The sequence below is a fragment of the Chiloscyllium plagiosum genome, unplaced genomic scaffold (genome assembly GCF_037043375.1).
Source record: "Chiloscyllium plagiosum isolate Xiang-an unplaced genomic scaffold, Cpla_swu_hap1 HiC_scaffold_20, whole genome shotgun sequence".
Lineage (NCBI taxonomy): Eukaryota > Metazoa > Chordata > Chondrichthyes > Orectolobiformes > Hemiscylliidae > Chiloscyllium > Chiloscyllium plagiosum.
The window spans coordinates 53,248,057-53,270,996 of record NW_028270158.1 but is presented as its reverse complement, the minus strand read 5'-3'; the positions used below and the strand labels follow the sequence as shown (position 1 = coordinate 53,270,996).

Below are 22,940 nucleotides of genomic sequence, written 5' to 3'. Positions count from 1 at the left end.
TGCATAAATTAGTTCTTCCAAGTCCTTTCTTTGATTTCTTGGTGACGGTTTGAGTTATAAGGAAAGGCTGGGACTTTTTCAATTGGAGTATAGGAGGTTATGGGTTGACCTTACAGAGGTTCATAATATCATAAGGGGCAAAGATAAGGTGAGTGACAGGTATCTTTTCCCTAGGGTGAGGGATTTCAAAACGGGGGCATATTTTTAAGGTGAAAGGAGAAAGATTTTAAAAAGACATGAGGGCAATTATTTTACACAGAGCATGATTTGTGTATGGAATTAACTTCCAGAGGGAGTGGTAGATATGGGTTTAAAGCACATTTGGAAGAGTACATGATTAAGAAATTTTTGGAGGGATATGGGCCACCTTACTTCCACTCCTATGTCTTTATGGTCTTATGCGCAGGCAGGTGGGACTAGTTTAGTTTGGGATTATGGTTGACATGGACTGGTTGGACTGAAGGGTCTGTTTCATGCTGTATGACTCTATAACTTATAATAGGCAAATTAATTTCAACATAGGTCCTTTTGGCAAGCTTAATGCCCTCTTGTAATTTGTTCTAGTCTGCATTACATTGGATAACTGCCCATACCCCACCATTTATTGTCATCTGTGAGCTAAGAAATTGAATACTTTTTAATAAATTTGTGAACGCGTGGCCCTTTTGCTGATGTTTGTGGGGCTCCACTTTCTATCTGTTGCCTAAATAAATAATTCCACCTTACCACTATGTTTCTTTTGCTATCTTGAAGCCAGCTAGATGTCCATTCTTCTCCATGCCCCTTACTTTACATGGTCTGATCTGTATAGCCCACAATAAGACTCCTCAAAAGGTGTTTTGAAATTTAGGTAAATTATATCAACCATAGCATTCTTCACTGCTCTCTCAGTTACCTTCACAAAGATAAACCAGGTTGGCCTGATAAAACTTTGTGTCTCAAACTTCATACTCACTTTTCAGCCTCTAGCTGTTCCTCTTTTATTTGTTGATTTGGGATTCTATTATTTTGCTTACTACTAATATTAAAAAGACTAGTTCAATGTTTCCTTGATACATTCCAGTTTCTTTCTTAAATACAAACATTACTATCTGCCTGCCTTCTGGCATTACACCTTTTTCTAACAACTTATGAAATGTACATAATACTGCCTGTCCTATCTCTGCCCTCTTGATTATGTGCATGTAATTCAGCTTGACAAGAATATATTAGTTTATTTAATATTACTCATTTTTATTTGAACTGAATATGAAAAGTGCAACTTCAAATGAAAATAGATAAAATGTCACAGAACTGAAATGCTGCAGAACAGAATAAAGACGGATGGTTTAGAATTATTATTCCAAATAATTGATGAATGTGACTTATAAGTCTATAAAAAGCAGGAATAGTCCCTGATTTTTTTTCAAAAGAGTAAAACATAATCCAAACATTTCTACTGCAAATATTTATTAAATGCTGAAAGAATATACCATTTCAGTATAAGATGTACAACCAACCGATGCATAAAAGCGTGGTGAATGTAGAACAAGACCATCTTCTAGAAACATAACTCCAATTGCAACAATTGCAAAGATGAAAAACATGCCAGAATTCTAACAACTGATACTTTAGTTTACTTTATTCAGCTATATTGAGATGGCCTCACAAGCTATTAACTGGAAGAATATATATATTAAACAACATTTGGGTGTTAAAGGGCTTTATATTAGCTCAAATTTAGGAAGGTTTCTTAGTCTGAAGTCTTCTTGAAGGTTGACTTTTGGATTTGCCTGAGGGTCTCGCTTGATAATTGAAATACATAACTAAAATTCTGAACTCAAACCAGCATGCTACTTGGAATCAACAGTGAATTTATGGTCAGAGATTGGATCTGGGTTTTATAATGATGTTTGGTGGTGTCCAACATCACTGAATCTGGCCAAATTCTAGAATTTTCACAGTGAGTGAATTTTACAAATTGGTCATATATGGTAGCGGAAGCAGCTGAGATGATTAGATGGTTCTAAGCTGCATGCAAAACATGTTGATCGCCTCAAGTGTGAACTGGTTCAATGGCAGCACTATTGCTGATGAGACAGAAGGTTGTACGTTATTGGTTTTTGAGCAAATCAACCAGGCTGACAGTTCACTCCAGTTGAGGGATAATGCTGCATTGTTGATTGAAGACATTAAACCTTGTTCATCAGGATACAAAGGATTTTAATATTATTCAAAGTAAAATAGGGGCGTTCTCTCACTGATCTGATTAATTTTAATCATTCCATCAACTTAGTCAAAACAATTTATCTAACTACATTCCATATGCTATTTGTAGAATTCCACTAAACACAAATCAGCTGCTGCATTTGCTTCAAAAGTGACTACATTCTTAGAGTAATTTTGTAAATAAAAAGTAATGAATTGGTTGTATAGTGCTTTTAAGAAAACAGAAGACATAAAAAGCAATATATGAACACCAAGTCTTACTCACAGAGAAAATACATGTATTTTGCATTAAAAAGAACCTTCACTTTAAAACAGTCAAATTTCATATTCCACAACTGAAGTGATAAAATAATATACAGAAACTAAAATGATGTAATTATTGATAACCAGAAGAGTGCTGCCTTTTTCCAAAATGATCTGTAAAGCGCCCAAAATAAGGTGACCCATAGCTTCTTTGAGAATACAAACAAAAACAATTCTTATCCATTTTGAAACCTTAAACAACTGTTCTTTTTAAAGTAAAGATGCTTTTCTGTATTTCAAATAGTGCAGCTGCTGCTGCAATAGAAGTATTATTGAGTAAATGGGCTGACAGTCAAAGCACAAGCATTCATAAATATGTTCAATTGTAAAAGGAACCCAGTGATACCTCTAAAATTGATTTTAATATAATGAAGCAGTCAGTGTCAGTGAACCAGTCTGCAACAAATTATAATCACTGCATTCATTTTAAATATTATACAGCACCAATCGTTTCTTGATGCACATCCTCACAGAGCATACATCTGCCCCTAAAAACTTTTCATCCATAAGATTATATTTTTACTTGCTAATTTTCACAAAGTTAATATATCAATGCCTTTAGGATCGAATGCCAGGGTTTATAAACATGAAGTCAATGTTATTTGAATGCAATGAACACTCTCCAGAATATTAGCCATACGGTGAGGTAAAATATGTTAATTCGTATTTTATCAAGATGCATGCTCACTTGTAGGTTTAGAATGACAGCTGTGACTTCTTCGTAACTTTTCTGCAGGTGGCATTTTCACTTACTGCTTGAATTTTATCCTTAATGACGCACTGGAGAAACTACATGGTTCACAACATCTTCAAAGATTTTCTTAAATTCATGTCAGTCAGTAAAGAGCAAATTTGCCAATATCTCAAAATGCAACATTAGGTTCTATTTACTACATTGGCATCTTTGAATTTTCCCTCAAAATGGACAGAATGTAAGCATGGAAATCACAGCACAAAATAGATATTTTTCTGTTTGTTAGATTTATGTTCTGTGTTTGACAAGAAAACACCAACATAAATGAAAAAATACTTCAACAATTACATCATGTACATCTTGAAAAAACACAAGTTATAGCCAAGAATATAAAAGAATTTGTTAAAAACTTGCCTATGCTAAAGGTACGAGAGAGGACAAAGGCTAATTAAGGTTTGAAGCAACACAATAATATGGAGGCGAAGTGACTGGAGTTTGACATTCTCCCAGTGTCTGCGTGGGTTTCCTTCGGGTGCTTCCAAAACGCCAATTCTCCTGCTCCTTAGATGCTGCCTGACCGGCTGTGCTTTTCCAGCATACACTCTCGACTCTGATCTCCAGCATCTGCAATCCTCACTTTCTTCTAAGAACTAAGTTTAACCTAAATATTCACATGTTTAATTAGTTCTGATGTCCATACATCAACCATGGAAGAAATTTAGGCACTAATATTTCTACAGAATATGCTCACATCTGAGTTCTCCTCAGCCAGGACTGGGTAACAATTTGCAACTTTTGATTTAAAAAAATAAATTTACAAAGTACTAAACACTTCTAAAAAAGCATACCAGATCCTGAGCTTTATAAAAAGAGCTAAAGAGTACAGAATAAAGTATTGATATGATTAATTAACAAAACAGTGGTTCAACTCTGGTGTACAGTTAGAGGCACACGACTTTAGAAAGATTAAGATTTTTCCAAGAATGAGGTTGTTCTTAGAAGAGGCTGAGTGTGGATTTGATAAAGGTGCTCAAAATCATGGGGATTGAGACAGAATATGCAGAGAAAATTGTTCCCTTTTCCACAGCAGGGCCAAGAGCACACCAGTTTTAAGGTGACTGCCAAAAGAACCGTAGAGAACATGAGGAGAAATGCTTTTACACATCAGTTACAAGGTGAAATGCACTGTCTGAAAGTGCTTTAAAAATGGAATTGGAGACAAGGAATTCAAGGGGGGGAAAAATACTTTGGGGCTACAGAGAGATGACTAGGGAATGAAACTAGTTAAATATTCTTGCAAAGAACTGGCACAGCTCCAAGGACTGAAAGGCACCGCGAGGCGGCCAGGACTGTCAATCAAAAGTTGGCGTGGAGACAGAGCGGAAGAGTCGGACATCGCACAGAGCCGTGGTAATAGGGGACTCCATAGTGAGAGGAACTGACCGGGGTTTTGTGGCCGCAGACGGGACTGAAGGATGGTGTGTTGCCTTCCTGGTGCCAGGGTTAAAGACATCACAGACAGAGTGCAGGAAATCCTCAAGGACGAAGGTGAAGAGCCAGAGGTGGTGGTACATGTCGGCACAAATGATGTCGGGAAGAAGAGGAGGAACATACTACACGGGACTTCAGAAAACTAGGAAGAAGGCTGAAAAACAGGATGTCCAAGGTGGTTATCTCCAGTTTGCTTCCAGTTCCTTGGGCTGGTGAGGCCAGAAACAGGGAGATAATGGACTTGAACGTGTGGTTGGGGAACTGGTGCAGGAAGCAAGGATTTAAATTCTGGATCACTGGGGTGTGTTTTGTGGTAAGCATAAATTCTACAAGAGAGACGGTTTGCACCTTAATAGGTTAGGGACCAGCATTCTGGCAGGCAGGTTTGCTACTGCAACACAGCTACGTTTAAACTAAGTAGCGGGGGGGAGGGGACAAACTGGATGTTTAAGAAGGAAATTGGAGGGAAAGTTAGAACAAGGGAAGTCAAGAAAGACAACTGTATCAATGGGGCAGAATACTCAGAAAGGGATCATGCTGTAAGGTTGAGTGAAATAGGAGTTGATGGGGTGAGGGCAGTAACAAATTAAAAATGCTATACATGAATGCACGAAGCATTAGAACTAAGATGGATGAGCTTGAGGCTCTTTTGGAAATTGGCAGATACGATATTGTGGGGATAACTGAGACGTGGCTTCAAATGGACAGGGCCTGGGAAATGAATATTCAAGGCTACACGTGCTATCGTAAGGACAGACTGACGGGCAGAGGGGGTGAGGTGGCCATATTGGTAAGGGATGATATTCAGTCCCTTGCACGGGGGGACCTAGAATCAGGGAAGGTAGAGTCAGTGTGGATAGAGCTGAGAAATACTAAGGGCAAAAAGACCCTCTTGGGAGTTATCTACAGGCCCCCAAACAGTAGTCTGGATGTCGGATGTAAGTTAAATCAGGAGCTGAAATTGGCCTGTCGCAAAGATGTTACTACAGTTGTTATGGGGGATTTCAACATGCAGGTGACTGGGAGAATCAGGATGGTATTGGACCTCAAGAAAGAGACTTTGTGGAGTGCCTCAGAGATGGATTCTTAGAACAGGTGGTGCTGGAGCCAGGGAGAAGGCAATTCTGGATCTAGTATTGTGCAACGAACCAGAATTGGTCAGGGACCTCGAAGTGAAGGAGCCATTGGGAAGTAGTGACCATAATACAATAAGCTTCAACCTGCAATTTGAGAGGGAGAGGGTACAATCGGAAGTGACAATATTTCTGTTGAATAAAGGGAACGATGGAGCTATGAGGGAGGAGTTAGCCAAAGTTCAATGGTGCAATACCTTAGCAGGGATGGCAGTGGAGGAACAATGGCGAATATTTCTGTGTATAATGCAGAAGTTGCAGGATCAGTTCATTCCAAAATGGAAGAAAGATCCTAGGAGGAGGCATGGGTGGCCGTGGCTGACAAGGGAAGTTAAGAAATGTATAAAGTTAAAAGAGAAAAAGTATAACATAGCAAAGATAAGTGGGAAAACAGAGGACTGGGAAGCTTTTAAAGAACAACAGAGGATTACTAAGAAGGAAATACACAGAGAAAAAAATGCGGTACGAAGGTAAACTGCCCAATAATATAAAGGAGGATAGTAAAAGTTTTTTTAGGTATGTGAAAGGCAAAAAAATGGTTAAGACTAAAATTGGGCCCTTGAAGACAGAAACAGGGGAATATATTACGGGGAACAAAGAAATGGCAGAAGAATTGAATTGGTACTTCAGATGTGTTCACTGGGGAAGACACAAGCAATCTCCCTGAGGTAACAGTGGCTGAAGGACCTGAACTTAAGGGAATTTATATTTGCCAGGAATTGGTGTTGGAGAGACTGTTAGGTCTGAAGGTTGATAACTCCCCGGGGCCTGATGGTCTACATCCCAGGGTACTGAAGGAGGTGGCTCGAGAAATCGTGGATGCATTGGTGATTATTTTCCAGAGTTCGATAGATTTGGGATCAGTTCCTGCAGATTGGAGGGTGGCCAATTTGTACCACTTTTTAAGAAAGGTGGGAGAGAGAAAGCAGGAAATTATAGACCAGTTAGTCTGACCTCAGTGATGGGAAAGATGCTGGAGTCTATTATAAAGGATGAAATTACGACACATCTGGATAGTAGTAACAGGATAGGTCAGAGTCAGCATGGAAGGGGAAATCATGCTTGACTAATCTTCTGGAATTTTTTGAGGATGTAACTCTGAAGATGGACGAGGGAGATCCAGTAGATGTAGTGTACCTGGACTTTCAGAAAGCTTTTGATAAAGTCCCACATAGGAGGTTAGTGAGCAAAATTAGGGCACATGGTATTGGGGGCAAAGTACTAACTTAGATTGAAAGTTGGTTGGCTGATAGGAAACAAAGAGTAGTGATAAACGGCTCCATTTCGGAATGGCAGGCAGTGACCAGTGGGGTACTGCAGGGATCAGTACTGGGACCGCAGCTTTTTACAATATATGTGAATGATATAGAAGATGGTGTTAGCAATAACATTACCAAATTTGCTGATGATACTAAGCTGGGTGACAGGGTGAAATGTGATGAGGATATTAGGAGATTACAGGGTGACCTGGACAGGTTAGGTGAGTGGTCAGATGCATGGCAGATGCAGTTTAATGTGGATAAATGTATGGTTATCCACTTTGGTGGAAAGAACAGGAAGGTAGATTACTACCTCAATGGAATCAATTTAGGTAAAGGGGCAGTACAGTGAGATCTGGGTGTTCTTGTACACCAGTCAATGAAGGCAAGCATGCAGGTACAGCAGGTAGTGAAGAAGGCTAATAGCATGCTGGCCTTCATAACAAGAGGGATTGAGTATAGAAGCAAAGAGGTTCTTCTGCAGCTGTACAGGGCCCTGGTGAGACACACCTGGAGTACTGTGTGCAGTTCTGATCTCCAAATTTGAGGAAAGACATTCTGGCTATTGAGCGAGTGCAGCGTAGGTTCACAAGGTCAATTCCTGGAATGGCGGGATTACCTTATACTGAAAGACTGGAGCGACTGGGCTTGTATACCCTTGAGTGTAGAAGACTGAGAGGGGATCTGATTGAGACATATAAGATTATTAAAGGATTGGACACTCTGGAGGCGGGAAACATATTTCCGCTGATGGGTTAGTGCCGAACCAGAGGACACAGCTTAAAAATACGGGGTAGACCATTTAGGACAGAGATGAGGAGAAACTTCTTCACCCAGAGAGTGGTGGCTGTGTGGAATGCTCTGCCCCAGAGGGCAGTGGAGGCCCAGTCTCTGGATTCATTTAAGAAAGAGTTGGATAGAGCTCTCAAGGATTGTGGAATCAAGGGTTATGGAGATAAGGCAGGAACAGGAACCTGATTAAGGATGATCAGCCATGATCATATTGAATAGTGGTGCAGGCTCGAGGGGCAGAATGGCCTACTCCTGCACCTATTGTCTATTGTCCTGTCAGTAACTACAGGTCATTTTGCTATAATGCATATTTCGTTAATGCTAATTCATGATTGACGAATTGGAGACGCAATCACAAACTTTTAATGTGTTATATTAGCTTTAACGAGATTCCAGCCCCATTAGTTTAAATGGTGTTGCTATTATGCAATTTTCTTATAACATGGGGTTGCACAAGAACGGAACTACTCTGTTATAGAAGAACCGACTATACTTCATAATTCTATAATTCAGCAGAAGATGCAAAACAGTGGGTAGGTTTATGAAGGTAAAAGTAGAAGGATTTGTAATAAACAGGATATAGGTTTAAAAATTAAAGTCAGATTAAATAAGGCAACAAAACTATAAAAAGTCTTCATTGACCTGAGACAGTGGCCACGGGTAGGGTGAAGGGAGTGAAAAGATAATAGAGACATAAATGGCAGCTTCAGCTTCTGAGATTAAGTGATGGAAATATAACTCACCCAACTCTGCACAGTTGAAACGTTGCCTATAAACAAGAAGCTTTACAAGAAACAAAGTACTAGACAAGTGTGGGCGGCACGGCGGCACAGTGGTTAGCGCTGCTGCCTCAGCACCAGAGACCCGGGTTCAATTCCCGCTTCAGACGACTCTCTGTGTGGAGTTTGCACATTCGCCCCGTGACTGGCTGGGTTTGCTCCAGATGCTCCGGTCTCCTCCCACAATCCAAAAATGTGCAGGTTAGGTGGATTGACCACGCTAAATTGTCCATAGTGTTAGGTGAAGGGGTAAATGTAGGGGTAGGTTGCGCTTCGGCGGGTCGGTGTGGACTTGTTGGGCTGAAGGGCCTGTTTCCACACTGTTTCCAAGTAATCTAATCTAAGATGAACAACTATGTGATATGGAGAATACATATGGAACCTGAGCCCAAATGTTCAAATGGCATCACTCAGCAGCAGCATATAGACAAAAATGTGGAGGTGGTCAAGACAGACCATTCATGGATTCTAAAGCGGATGACATGATACAGAAAAATAAGCTTTTTCTGGTGATGCAAGGTTAAGGTTAGAATCAAGTACTTTCCAGACAGATAATGGATAAGAGGGATTGAAGCAGCTTGGTGTGATTGAAGCTTCTAAAGAAAGTAAGGAAGATGAAGAAGCGTCTCTTCCTTAACCCATTATCTCTACTATCTAGAAGGAAAAATGCAGTGGAACACATCTTCCTGCAAGTTTCCCTCCAAATCATTTGTCTTCCTAGCTTTGAAATGAATCACCAAACTGTTCATCGTTGTTGACTCAAAATTCCAGAAGTCCCTGTTTCAAATCAAATTGTACTCTGATTTGTGGATCGCGAATACTGAGGTAGGGATGAAAACCTGGAGAAGGATTCATATGATGGGAGAACGAGAGAGTCAAAGGTAAGTCTTTTTGAAGAGGCAGTGCTTTTGAAAGAGAGGATAGGTTTTACTGGTAAGGTAAGCTTAGAAAGGGCATGAGGAGAGTATGGGAAAGTGGAGAAGCAACGTTCTATTCAGCTGCCTATCTAGATTGAAATGTATTTCAATGAAGTCTTTACATGTGCTGGTGCCCAGTGGTAAGGGAGAAGGGCTTAAGATATTTACTGGTAATAGACAAAAGAAGCCAGGTTATCATTGCTGAACAGTTTTGAAGTCCTGGGCAGTTTGAAAGAAGACAAAGAGGCCCAATAATGTTTTATGTGATCTAATCAGATCAGTGGCAGTTAGCAAATGAGTTATATGCCAGGTAGGCTAAAATGTACTCAATGTGGCCTTGCAAAATTGAAGATGGCACCAAGCAGGATAGAGGACAGCAAAGATTAAATCTGAAGTTGTAAAGTATTTAGGGCTATCTTAAATAAAGCAACCATTTCAGTTTAATATTAAATAGCAGAGAAAATAAAACCCACCTGAGCTAACAATGGGGACATTCAAGTGATTTTTCTAATGATTTTGAAGAAGCGATATAAGCAGTGTGGATTTAAATATGGTGCTCCAATTTTAAGGCTTTAATTATCCAGCTAGAATATTGAAAATATTGAAAATGTTCTTTATGTTCATAAGTGACTTATGATTGTTAAATCATGCATCAAGGGTACCTTTTATTAAAAATGGGTTATGGGTCAAATTAGAGTGGAGGCTATATACTAATAGCAAGCGTTTTGTAATATACATGTGACATAATTCGACAGAATAAGTTAGAAGGACAGAGGTTTCCAGGACTGATTATGTTGTAACTCAAAAGTTGTGAAGGTGAAGATCGAATAATTCATCACTGCCATCCGAATCCAGATTGGAGTGCTGATTTATAGTTCCTCAAATGGTCTATTAACAGCCATTTCAAACATTTCTATTTGGAATATTTCCTGCAAAAATGGACTCACTTATGAAAAGCAATTACACAAATGAAAACTGTGCCATAATTGCATAAAACTTTTAACAGTAATGTATGCAAAGAAAATAATTTGTATGTGTCAATATTTAAAAATAAACAGAAACACAGGATGCATAACGATGACAGTAAGGTGCAGGGTTCCAATTTTAAAATCATTTAAGTATAAAACACTAATTATAAGGTTTTACTGTATTTATTCTGAAATTGGTCTGCTTTGTGCGGATAGTGAGAAATAAGACAGACTCCAAATGCTAGTACTGTGGATCTGATGTCAGTAATGAGTGATTGCCTTACCACAAGAAAATTCAAAAATAACTTCCTGTAAATCACCAGGAAATGCTGCATGCAGGATGTATCACAGGATGAATGATGAATACTTTCTGGAATACGCATGCATTGAAAACCACAGAGAAAACACCAACATTTTCCTGATAACATTCATTCCCTCAACACAAGATGATTAACTAACCCAAAAGAAACAGAAACTATAAGTCTGCATTGCACAATAGCATATTAGCTGCATTTTACTTCAAAATAATTCTCTCCCTGCACAATCCAACCATCAGGTTCTTCCAAAAATCCAAATCTTTTGGGTTTTATTGCCCATCCATTCAATTAAAATTTCGAATGTCTAAAATAACAGCATAAGCAAAATTCAGAATTTTAACAATGTTTTCACAGGAATTTTGTGCACTGCTTTTGGGGGGATGGTGCAAGGGACAGAGACAAAGGTAAAAGCAGACAGAGCAGTCATGGTACAAGGGATCTGGGAAGCAAAAGACTAAAGCCAGTTGACAACAAGTAAATGTGACGTAACTAGATGTTCAAAAGGCATTTGACAGGGTGAGCACAAAAGGCTGCTGCAGCAGATAAAGATGCATGGCATTATAGCAATGTATTAGCACGAACAGAGGATTGGTTAACTAACAGAAAACAAAGAGTGGAGATAAATAAATGCTTTTCTGGTTGGCAATTGGTAACTAGTGATGCGCCTCAGGGATCAGTGTTGGGACTGCAATTATTCACAATTTACATAAATGATTTGGAGTTGGGAACCACGTGTAGCCTGTCAAAGTTTGCGGATGACAATAAGATGAGTGGTAGAGCAAAGTGTGCAAAGGGCTGTGAAACTTTGCAAAGAGACATAGATAGATTAAGTGAGTGGACAAAGGTCTGGCGGTTGGAGTACAATGTTAATAAATGTGAAGTCATCCATTCTGGTAGGAATAACAGTAAAAAGGACTATTACATGAATGGTAAAAGGTTGCAGCATGCTGCTATGTAGAGGGACCTGACTGTCCTTGTGCATGAATCACAGAAGACTAGTCTGAAGGTGCAACAGGTAATTAAGGCAGCAAATGGAATTTTGTCCTTCATTGTTAAAGGGACTGAGTTTAAAAGCAGGGAAGTCATATTGCAGCTGTACAGGGTGCTGGTGAGGCCACACCTGGTGTACTGCATGCAATTTTGGTCTCCAAACTTGAGAAAGAATGTACTGGCACTAGATGGGCTGCATAGGAGGTTCACTAGGTTGATTCTGGAGTTGAGGAGGTTGGCTTATGAGGACAGATTGAGTAGACTGGGATTATACTCATTGGAATTTAGATAGAATGAGAGTGGATCTTAGAGAAACATATAAAATTATGCAGGGAATAGATAAGATAGAAGTAGAGAGGATGTTTCCACTGACGGATGAAACAAGAACAAGAGGGCATAGCCTCAAAATTAGGGGGATCAAATTTAGAACTGAATTGAGAAGGAACTTCTTCACCCAGAAGGTTGTGAATCTATGGAATTCCCTGCCCAGTGAAGTGGTTGAGGCTTCGTCATTAAATATTTTTAAAGGTAAGTTAGATAATTTTTTGAACAATAAAGGAATTAAGGGTTATGGTGAGAGGGCAGGTAAGTGAGCTTTGGCCACAAAAAGATCAGCCATGATCTTACTGAATGGCAGTACAGGCTCGAAGGCCCAGATGGCCTACTCCTGCTCCTAGTTCTTATGTTCTATGTTCTAATGAATACTTCAAATTATGTTGTGCAGATCATTTACTGTTAATAAGTGACATGTCAATCACTGAACTTAACAAGGCCTATTCCTTTAAATATTACTGAACCAGTAGGAAAATTACAGAGCACTCTAGATGCTGAAAAACTACCAAGTAGGGTGAGCAAATAGAAGAAACATCTTAACTACAAACTTATACTGACTTGTCGCACTCATCTCAGTACATCTCTGAAAATAAACTGAGCACAATAAATCATTGTTTTCCATAGCATCTTAAGATTTTCTTCAAAAATGATTCACAAGCATACTTCAAGGCCATTCTAACATTTTTGATTTTTTTTTAAAAGAATCCTGCATTGGAGCTACATTTGTAAATGATCATAGTTATTCTGCTGGACTGTTCTACCATTCTAAACTGTATTAATTAAGTTCATCTGTTACATTTAGGATTTCAGATCAGGGAAATAATAAATTTTAACATCTAAGTAAGTGCAATCAAGCATTCCACCTGAATATTAATAAAATCTTCCTTTGCAGAAACTTAAATTTGCCTTTGATCTGAAACTACAACTGGAGTGAACTTTCTTCACTTTGTGTTTCCTCCTCAAACATTCAGCCACAATTGTGGAATTTAAGAGATGAGGTTCACCACATCAAATCCAAATTTGTTTCATACCATTCCGTAGTCTTGTTATTTTATAAATCTACAACACTGGAGGCCAACCATCTGTACCCATTCTAACTGCAGCTCCACTGCTTAGTATCTCTGTATCCTTTTCAACCCTGAGCTGAGCTTTCCATCACAGAGAGTCTAACCAATACAGGATCAGATAAATTATACGATTATGAATTTTCTGACTAACTATAACACAGGTTTAGGGAAGAATGTAGTGCAATGTTATTTATTAAGCAACCGCCTAGATTTGGCTGCTTAAGATTCTATAATACTTCCATGTGCATGAATAAAACTATGAGAAAGTGAGGACTGTAGATGCTGGAGATCAGTCAAAAAGTGGCACTGGTCAGGCAACGTCTGAGGAGGAGAATCGATGTTTCAGGCATAAGTCCTTCATCAGTATAAAACTACACAATTCACTCAAGGAGTGGTTATTCATTTATATTAAAACTACTTTTATTTTTGTTCAGCTATTCCAAAGAAATCTTTCAAAATTGTAGGTTTTGATTTAAAGTACTTATGTTCACAATTAATGGTCACCTACCAAGAGTTTGGTATTCAAGATCACTTAAAGCACACTTCAAAGAACTATTCAATTCAAATCAACGAAAAGCCAGAACCTTACGTCAATCAAGCATCTTCTCAGCCTGCTTATCACTGGCAGAGTCAGTTAATGGGAGGTGATAGGAAATAACAGACCAACTGATGATCAACATCAATTTCAAAAAAGAATTTGACCCAACCATACCACAGTTAGTACCTTGTGCAGCACCTCTTATTGTCCTCAAAGCATACGTTTTACCACATTTTCATCAAGAATAAATCTTCAAATAATAACTCACGATTTTAATTGTACTGAATTACAATACTGCAATGAAACTCAAGTACATATTTAACTTATTTCATAGAATAATAATTCAAGGCAAGTATCTGTGGTCTATTGTTGAATTAAAATGTATTTTTTTACATTCAGATGATTCAAATTAAATAAATTGACTGCACTGGCTACCACAAAAGTTCCTAATAATTGTTCAAATATAAATGGATATGCAAATTCAAACTGCTGGGCAGATCTAATTATACAAAAGCAACAACTGGACATTGTGACCTTTATTATAAGCTCCAGGCAGATGCTACTATGGAAACAAAACGCCATAGCAACCAAAAATGCCCTATTCTAAAAGAGGGATAATGTCACAGACTCAATACAATGCATTGATAATCATTTCTTCAAAGTCAAATCATAAATTAACAGAAATGTTGCTCAATTGCTAAATCATAAATAAAATTAATTTTAACATAAAGGAGTCATTATTTCACCTGACAAGTAATTGAATTAATCTTAAATTTACTAAAAGTACTTGCTATCATACGGTATTGGTTAGCCTACTTTTGGAGTACTGTATACAGTTCTGGTCGCCCTGCTATAGGAAGGGTATTATTAAATCAGAGAAAGTTCAGAAAGATTTACAAGGATGTTGTTGGAACTGAAGGGTTTGGGTTTGAGGAGAATCTAGATAGGCTGGGATTTTTTCCACTGAAGTGTAGGAGATTAATGGATGATCTTATAGAGGTTTATAAAATCATGAGGGGCACAGATAAGGTGAATAGCATAGGTCTTTTCCCTTTGGGGAAGGGAGGAAAGTTCAAAACCAGAGGACACATTTTAAGGTGAGCTGTCAAAGTAAGTGGTAGTGCAGGTACCACAGCATTAGAAGATATTGGACAGGTACATGAATAGGAAAGGTTTAAAGGGATATGGGCCAAACACAGGCAAATGGAACTGGTCTAATTTGGGAAACTTGGTTGGCATGGACAAGTTGGATCGAAGGATCTGTTTCTGTACTGTATGCTTCCATGACTTCATTAGTAAAAATAATATTACTTAATGGGCAAAGTCAGCTTTGCATTGTACAAACACTTCAGTTCAGGTAACCACGATTCAGTGGACAAATGAATCCACTAGCATTGACTGCAGTTAAGGTAAAGCAAACTATTCCTGTCAACTTTTACAGCGGTACAGTGCTCAGTAGTTAGCACTGCTGTTTCATATTATCAGATACTGGGGTTTGATTCCACCCTTATGTGTCTGCCTGTGTGGGTTTCCGACCGTGCTTCGGTTTCTTCCCACAGTGCAAAGATATGCAGGTTAGGTGGATTGGCCATGCTAAAATTGCCTTGTGCTGTGCAAGGTAAGGGTGGAGCTACAGGGATAGGGTGGCGGGCTGGGTCTCGGTGATATTCTCTTCAGAGGGTTGGTGCAGACTCAATGGGCCGAATGGCTTCTTTCTACACTGTATTAACTTATTTTTGCTTAGAGCCAATATCTATATGCCTGATTTTTAAAAAAAAACTACTGATTGAGTGTCTAGGTGGCTTAAAGAAACAAATTCACAGATTCACCAATGGACTTACAGTAGAAATATACTCGAGAGATTTGTGATTGGACTCTGAGGACATAAACACACTGAGAACTGGAATAAAATTACATTTACATTATGTACAGTTGAACAAGAGTGAACAACAACACAGAGAGATGCTCATACCATCAATTTAATCAGGATTAAAATCAGTTTCTGACATCAAAGACATGTTGCCTCTTTTAATTATGTCATATGTTTGTATAAATCGACTGGGAAATTTCATTTATTATTTGCATGTTTAAAAATTTTGAGACTTTAATTATGTTGGGTTCATGTTCGCAAAAAGAAATCAAATCAGCAGTTGTTCATTACTGAGTTTGATAAAAGCAGCAGAAATGGTTATTGTTATTTCAGTTGCACAAGTTGGGGCTACCAACCGGAGTACATTGGAGAATTATTTTAAAATACAAATTTAGACACAATGCTCAAATATTTTAGACACAAATTAGATTTTTAGCATTAAAAGTTTAAAAATAACATTGCAGCAAGCTACAGACACCACAACAGACAATTTGGCTGAGAAGAAAAATGGAAAATTAAAACAGCATAGTTATTGTAACAGGTGCATTGAACAGTTAATCATGAAATTGGAATAACCAGGAAATTAAAAACTAAACTTTGTAAATCTAACTTAATGCACTTGGTTATTAAGTGGCATCACAGAATCCACAAAGTGGTTGCATATTTTGTTAACTATTAAGTAAAATTAAAAACCTGAATAATTGATGAAGACCTAAAGGAACACCATTACTGCATAATGCTCAGGATACAAGACAAAGATAAATACAGGATGAACGAGAACACGCAAAACAAGTGTAAACTGAAATGTATGAACTAATCAATCAAAAAGAAAATAGAGTAAAGAGGAATTAGATGGGACAGAAATCATATTCAGCTCAAACAGTTAACTCTCCTCTCTGCACATGCTGGCAAAGTTGCTGTAAACAGTAAATGGTTTTTATTTCAGATTTCAAGTATTTATTTTGTTGGAAAAAAGATAATGTTTTTTCACTTTTTTTTTCACTATTGCAATATCAAGAAGAAAGTCAAAATTGTCAGAATTGCAGGAGATGTAAACATAATCAAAACAGAATGAATTTATTTATAGTTTGGGAGCCATTAAGTTGAAAGTTTTAATGATTTTCATTGATCTCTGACTTAAAATAAATGGGTCAATGAGATAAAATCGGGGTCCTACTTTTGCAATTTACATCAAATCTCTGCAAAAATTCTTGTTAAATCCATTAATGATAAACTGCAAGAGACGACACTATTGAATCTCACCATAAACCACAAATGAAGTAGAAAAGTATCTTAAGGAGGTAGGTTGATGGCATGTTAAAGCTATTATGGAAAGAAATGGACAGCAAAGATACTCAGCAAATGATCCTGAAATAGTTCGAAGTAAATCAGAAAGCTAAAAGATCTTGGGATTTTTCTGCAAATTGACAGTCAACACATTCAATAACGACTTAAAAGTACACTCAAAAAGGCAAATAAGTTCTGGAGCCAACCAAAGTGTGACAGGAGGATAAAGAGAACAGATTAAATCGACCAAAAGACAATTGAGACTGGTGCTTAGAAGACTTTAAATCATTGAATCTGAATAGGAATGATAAAATAGCAGAATCAAAACATCCGGAATTAACAATTGTTGAATGCTGCAACGGAGGGGCTTCACTGGATAAGGAATTGACGAATGAAAAGGACAGAATTGGGATAAGGAATGGGAACCTGCAACTAGAGATCAGTGCTGGGATCACAATTATTTACAGCGTATATTAATGATTTTGAAAAGCAAAGTGAATGTTGATTGTATGTGTCACTTTGGGAAGATTACCAAAATGTACCTGGATAATTATCCAGGAAATGCTGGACAGCAAAAACCTAGTTGAACAGCTGGTTAATGGTTAACTAAGTTGCCAATCGATCACACTTACCACAACCATGACCACAACATGCCCGCCACAACTCCTCTCCCAATTCACCAACTATTCCCTCAACTTCTCTTCTTTCCTCTGACAACCTATAACTGTCAACACCAACTAACCATTATCCATATGACCACACTATACGCCAACCACACAAATTAGGGCGTCAATAACATTCAACAGACCTGACTACTCCTCTCGTTCTTATCTTACTATGCTGACCCACGAATGCATTTACGCATATCTGCCACCGTGCGTACCTGACAACATACCAAGTTATCGCCCTACCATATGCCAACTCATTCTCCATACTCACTTACCTCGACCATCTATTCATCTTGCCATTTACACGTTAATTCACTCATTTATTTGTCAAAGTTATAAGTCCACGTCTGTTAGAGGTTCAAACAGGAGATTGAGAGGTGACGCTAACTAGGCATTTGAATTTAAGTACTGAGTTCTTCCCCAAGAATTGTTGGTTTCTGGACAAGGGTCCATAACAGAAATGTGAATATTAATGTTTGTATTACATTATGGATTTTCAATAAATCTTTGTAAATTGCTGAAGTCTTTTGTTGCTTACACCACAAATGTCACTGACAAAAACTTCATTGATATTCACATTGGACTGTGAAACTGTACAGTTGCCACTGTTATAAAGGGGGTGCTCAGAATGAGTTCCCTGATAGTCACTACAACTGTGTTCTGGGAAAGCGAGGTTCCACAATCTCAGCAGGAAATGTGTGGTGACAATTCATTGACGATTGCTGTTGATCAGAAAATCCAGAACCACAAATTTTGAAGTCCAAAAAGAATAAACCTCAAATATGATTAAAATCAAATCACAACTTGTAATCTGCCCCTTAAATTAGTAAACTAAATCTAATGCTGTAATATTCCAAGATTAGTTTAATAATTCACCACTGGGTAAGAGAAAAAGCTCTTGGCATGGATGCAATTACATACAACTTAACTCAAACTATTCAAGTTTAGTTTGAACCTGAATTTCTAGGATAAGGCATTCAGTTCTTCCAGCTGCAAACATGTAAATTTTGCTACTATTATTAGTCTATTAGTTCTCAGGGCATCAAGTTTGCAATTATAATTGAACTGTGTTTATGAATGAACTGGAGCTCATTCACATATTAATGATTCCAATAAATTCTGGAGTTCTGAAATCCTAAACATGGCATGGAGCTTGATGTGAAACTAAAGATAAACAATTTCTTTAAAAAGGATCCAAAATGGTCCTTTGTAGAGGGAGCTGGGGCAAAGAAAAAAGAATACTGACACATACAAAAGCACAATATAAAATACAACTGGTGTCATGGAAGAAGAAATGTGAGAAAAGTAACTGAGATAAAAATATAAACTGAAATTTCCAGGTCACACAGTTGATTTGACAGGATGTGGCATTATATGCCAGACCTAGCCAGAAATAAATGATCAATATCATCCACAATATTACAGAGAGTTCATACACTACTAGATAAACAAAGAAGGAAGAAAGAGTGTTACAATGCCTGTTCCACAATCTCAAGACAAACATGTCAAAATGCTTTAGAACCAATTATGTACTTTTTGAAATGCAGTCACAGTAGTGATGTAGTAAACGTGGCCATCATTTTAACAAAAAATTCATTAGGAAATGGACATTGCTGGCTAGGCCAGCATTTATGGCCCATCCTGAATTGTCAGGAGGGCATTTAAGAGTCAACTGAATTGCTGTGGGTCTTGCTTCACAAGTAGGCTAGACCAGGTAAAAATAATAAATTTCCTTCCCTAAAACTTTAGTGAAGCAGATGGGTTTTTACAACAATCAACAGTGGTTACATGCTCCCAGTTAGACCAGCTATTTTATTATAAATTGTTTTTACAAAATGTATCTGCCATGGGAGAATTCAAATTTTTGTCCTAAGATAGTAGCCTGGGGTTCTGGTTACTAATTTATTGATGACTGTCACTGCCTTCCCTTAGTATTTGCATATAAGTGTGACAAGCTAATAATCAGATGATTTTTTTAAAAATGTTGTTTCAGGAAATTAAACATAGCCAGGTCATTAGGGAGTGAATTTTTCCTTGCCAGTACATGGCACGAGGAGATCTTTTTGATATTTTTAGTCACCCTGTGCAGATATGTTCTGATATTATCTTTGCGCAGATGGAACATAAACCCGGGCCTTCTGTCCCAGAGATACAGACTTTAACACAAAAACAGAGAATGCAGGAGAAGCACAGCAGGTCTGACAGCAATTTGAGAGTGAAATAGAGCCAACACTTCAAGTGGTAGTTGTAGGGGATTCTATAATTAGGGGGTAGATAGTATCTTCGTAACCAGAATCATGAGTCCCATATGGTATGTTGCCTGCCCAGTGCCAGGGAGCAGGACATCTCTGACTGGCTTTAAAGGGCATTGGAGCAGGAAAGGGAGGATCCAATTGTTGTGGTCCACACTGGGACAAACAACGTAGGCAAGGCTAGGATGGAGGACCTGTTTGGGGATTATCCAGCACTAGGAACGAAATTAAAGATCAGGTCCTCGAGTTATGTGCAAATTGGCTTCGGGATAAGAAAATTAGGGAAGTAAACATGTGGTTAAGGGAGTGATGTGGGAAAGAGGGGTTCATTTCATTGGGGATTGGCATCAGCTTTGGATCAGGAGGAATCTGTACCAACGGGACGGTCTCCATGAACTGATCTGGAACCAGTGTCCTAGCGAAAAAGATAAACAGGGTGGTCACTAGGACTGTAAACTAGTGATTCGGGGGGGGGGGGGGGGGGAAGAGAGGGGAAAGCTGCAGGTTAGCATGTGTGCTGGACGGTTTAACTACATAGCAGACTATGAAAGATGTAAAAAGGAAAGATAACTCAGAAGATATTACTACTGGAGATGGTGGATTCCATTTAAAAAACTATAAAATGTAGCATAAGGGCAGATAGTAAATGCTTCTATAAATATATAAAACAAAAAGATTGGCTAAAGTAAACATTGGTCCTTTAGAGGATGAGAAGGGGGATTTAGTAATGGAATATGAGGAAAGGGAAGAGGCACAGATTAGGTCTTTTGTGTCAGTCTTCACAGTAGAGGATCTGAATAACATGCCAGTAATTGACAAAGAGGTGAAAGTAGGTAAGGACCTGGAAACAATCATTATCACGGAAGAGAGAGCTTTGGGCAAGTCTCCTGGCCCTGATGGAATGCAACCCAGGGTGCTAAAACAGCTGGCGGAAGAAATAGCAAATGCACTAGTGGCAATTTTCCAAAATATACTGGACTCTGGGACAGTTCCAGCATATGGGAAAAGAGCAAATGTGACACCACTGTTTAAAATGGGAGATAGACAAAAGTTGAGGAATTATAGACCAGTTAGCTTAACTTCTGTAGTGGGGAAAATGCTTGAGTCTATTATCAAGGAAGAAATAGCAAGGCATCTAGATAGAAATTGTCCAGTTGGGTAGGCATAACATGGGTTCATGAAGGGTAGGTCAGGCTTAACTATTCTTTTGGAATTCTGTGAAGACATTATGAGAACGGTGGATGAGGACCCAGTAAATGTGTGCACCTAGATTTCCAAAAGGCATTTGACAAGCTGCCGCATGAATGGCTGCTATGTAAGAAAAAGATGCAAGGCCTTATGGGCAATGTATTAGCATGGGTAAAGGATTGGTTAATCAACAAGAAGCAAAGAGTGGGGATAAATGAGTGTTTTTCTGATTGGCAATCAGTGACTACCGGTGTGCCTCAGGCATCAGTGTTGGGATCACAATTATTCACAATTTACATAGATGATTTGGAGTTGGGACCACGTGTAGTGTGTCAAAGTTTGCGGTTGACAGTAAGATGAGTGGTACAGCAAAGTGCAGAGGACTGTGAAACTTTGCAAAGGGACATAGACAGTTTAAGTGAGTGGGAAAAGGTCTGGCAGATGGAGTACAATGTTAATAAATGTGAAGTCATTCATTTCTGTAGGAAAAACTTGAATGGTGCCTGTGCAGGGGACCTGGGTGTCCTTGTGCATGAAACACAGAAGGTTGGTCTGAAGATGCAACATGTAATTAAAGCGGCAAAGTTTGCCCTTCAATGTTAAAGGGATGGAGTTTAAAATCAGGGAGGTAATGTTGCAGCTGTATAGGGAGCTTACTTGAGAAAGGATGTACTGGCACTAGAAGAGGTGCACAGGAGGTTTGCTGGGTTGATTCTTGAGTTGTGGGGGTTGGTTTATGAGGAGAGACTGAGTTGAATGGAATTATATTCACTGGAATTTAGAAGAATGAGAGGGGATCTTATAGGAACATATAAAATTATGAAGGGAACGGATAAGACAAGTAGAGAGGATATTTCAACTGGTGGGGGAAACGAGAACAAGAGGGCATAGCCACAAAATTAGGGGGAAGAGATTTAGGACTGTATTGACAAGGAATCTCTTCACCCAGAGGGTTGTGAATCTATGGAATTCCCTGCCCAGTGAAGTGGTTGAGGCATCCTGAGAAAATGTTTTTAAAGCTAAGATAGATAGATGTTCAAATAATTAAGGGTTAAGGTGAAAAGGTGGACAAGTGGAGCTGAGGTCACAAAAAGATCAGCCATGATCTTATTGAATGGCGGAGCTGGCTCAAATGGCGAGATGGCCTATTTCTGCTCCTTGTTCCTATGTTTAAGTCCAATGACCCTTCATCAGTATTACAAACTCTACTACTGTGTCACAAGAGCAATGAAATGACACTTATAAAAAGAGAAAGTCCTCGCAGCGGATCATATGGCGCTGCAATCCAAGCCACTCTCTTCCCCACCACCCCCCCCCTCCCAGGACAAAGGTTCGTAGAGCCTCTAATTTCACCACGAGAGGACTTTAACCTCTTTCTCACTGTTACTCCTCATGGGGGCTTGAACACCACTTAAACACAGAGAACTCGAATCCCACTTAAAGACATCTCTGCAAGGACGGATGTCTTGTCAGTTTTGTGAAGTATTTAAATCCCTTATCCAAGAAATCAGATTCCTCCGTGGAGTGGTGTGCAAGAACAGACTGAATTTTGTTTTCAGGTTGGACTTTACTGAAAGAGATTTTGGAGAAATGGTTCGTTTCCACTCGACTTGGAGGGGATGGGGTAGTCTCTAACGACTTTGGATTTTAAAACTTTACTGGTTAATTTTTTCCACGTCGGAGGATTCTTCAAACTCTAATTACTGTAACGGACTAGTAATTTTTGTTGTTATGATCATTGTATGCTGTGTGTCAATAACTTGCTTGAATACTGGCTGTCAGAGTCTTATGAAAGATGGTAGTGCCATTGGTTATCATGAAATGATAAAAGGAGGGAATGAGAATATGTATAGGGTATAAGCAGGCAGGGAAAGAATTAAGTTCTG

At 38.6% G+C, this 22,940-nt stretch overlaps 1 protein-coding gene across 3 annotated transcripts in view; it reads right to left on the bottom strand.

Annotated features, from left to right (window-relative positions):
• Window positions 1-22,940, bottom strand: part of smurf1 (SMAD specific E3 ubiquitin protein ligase 1) — a 129,097-nt gene that overhangs the window by 80,250 nt on the left and 25,907 nt on the right. The gene's annotated exons all lie outside the window — the stretch shown is intronic.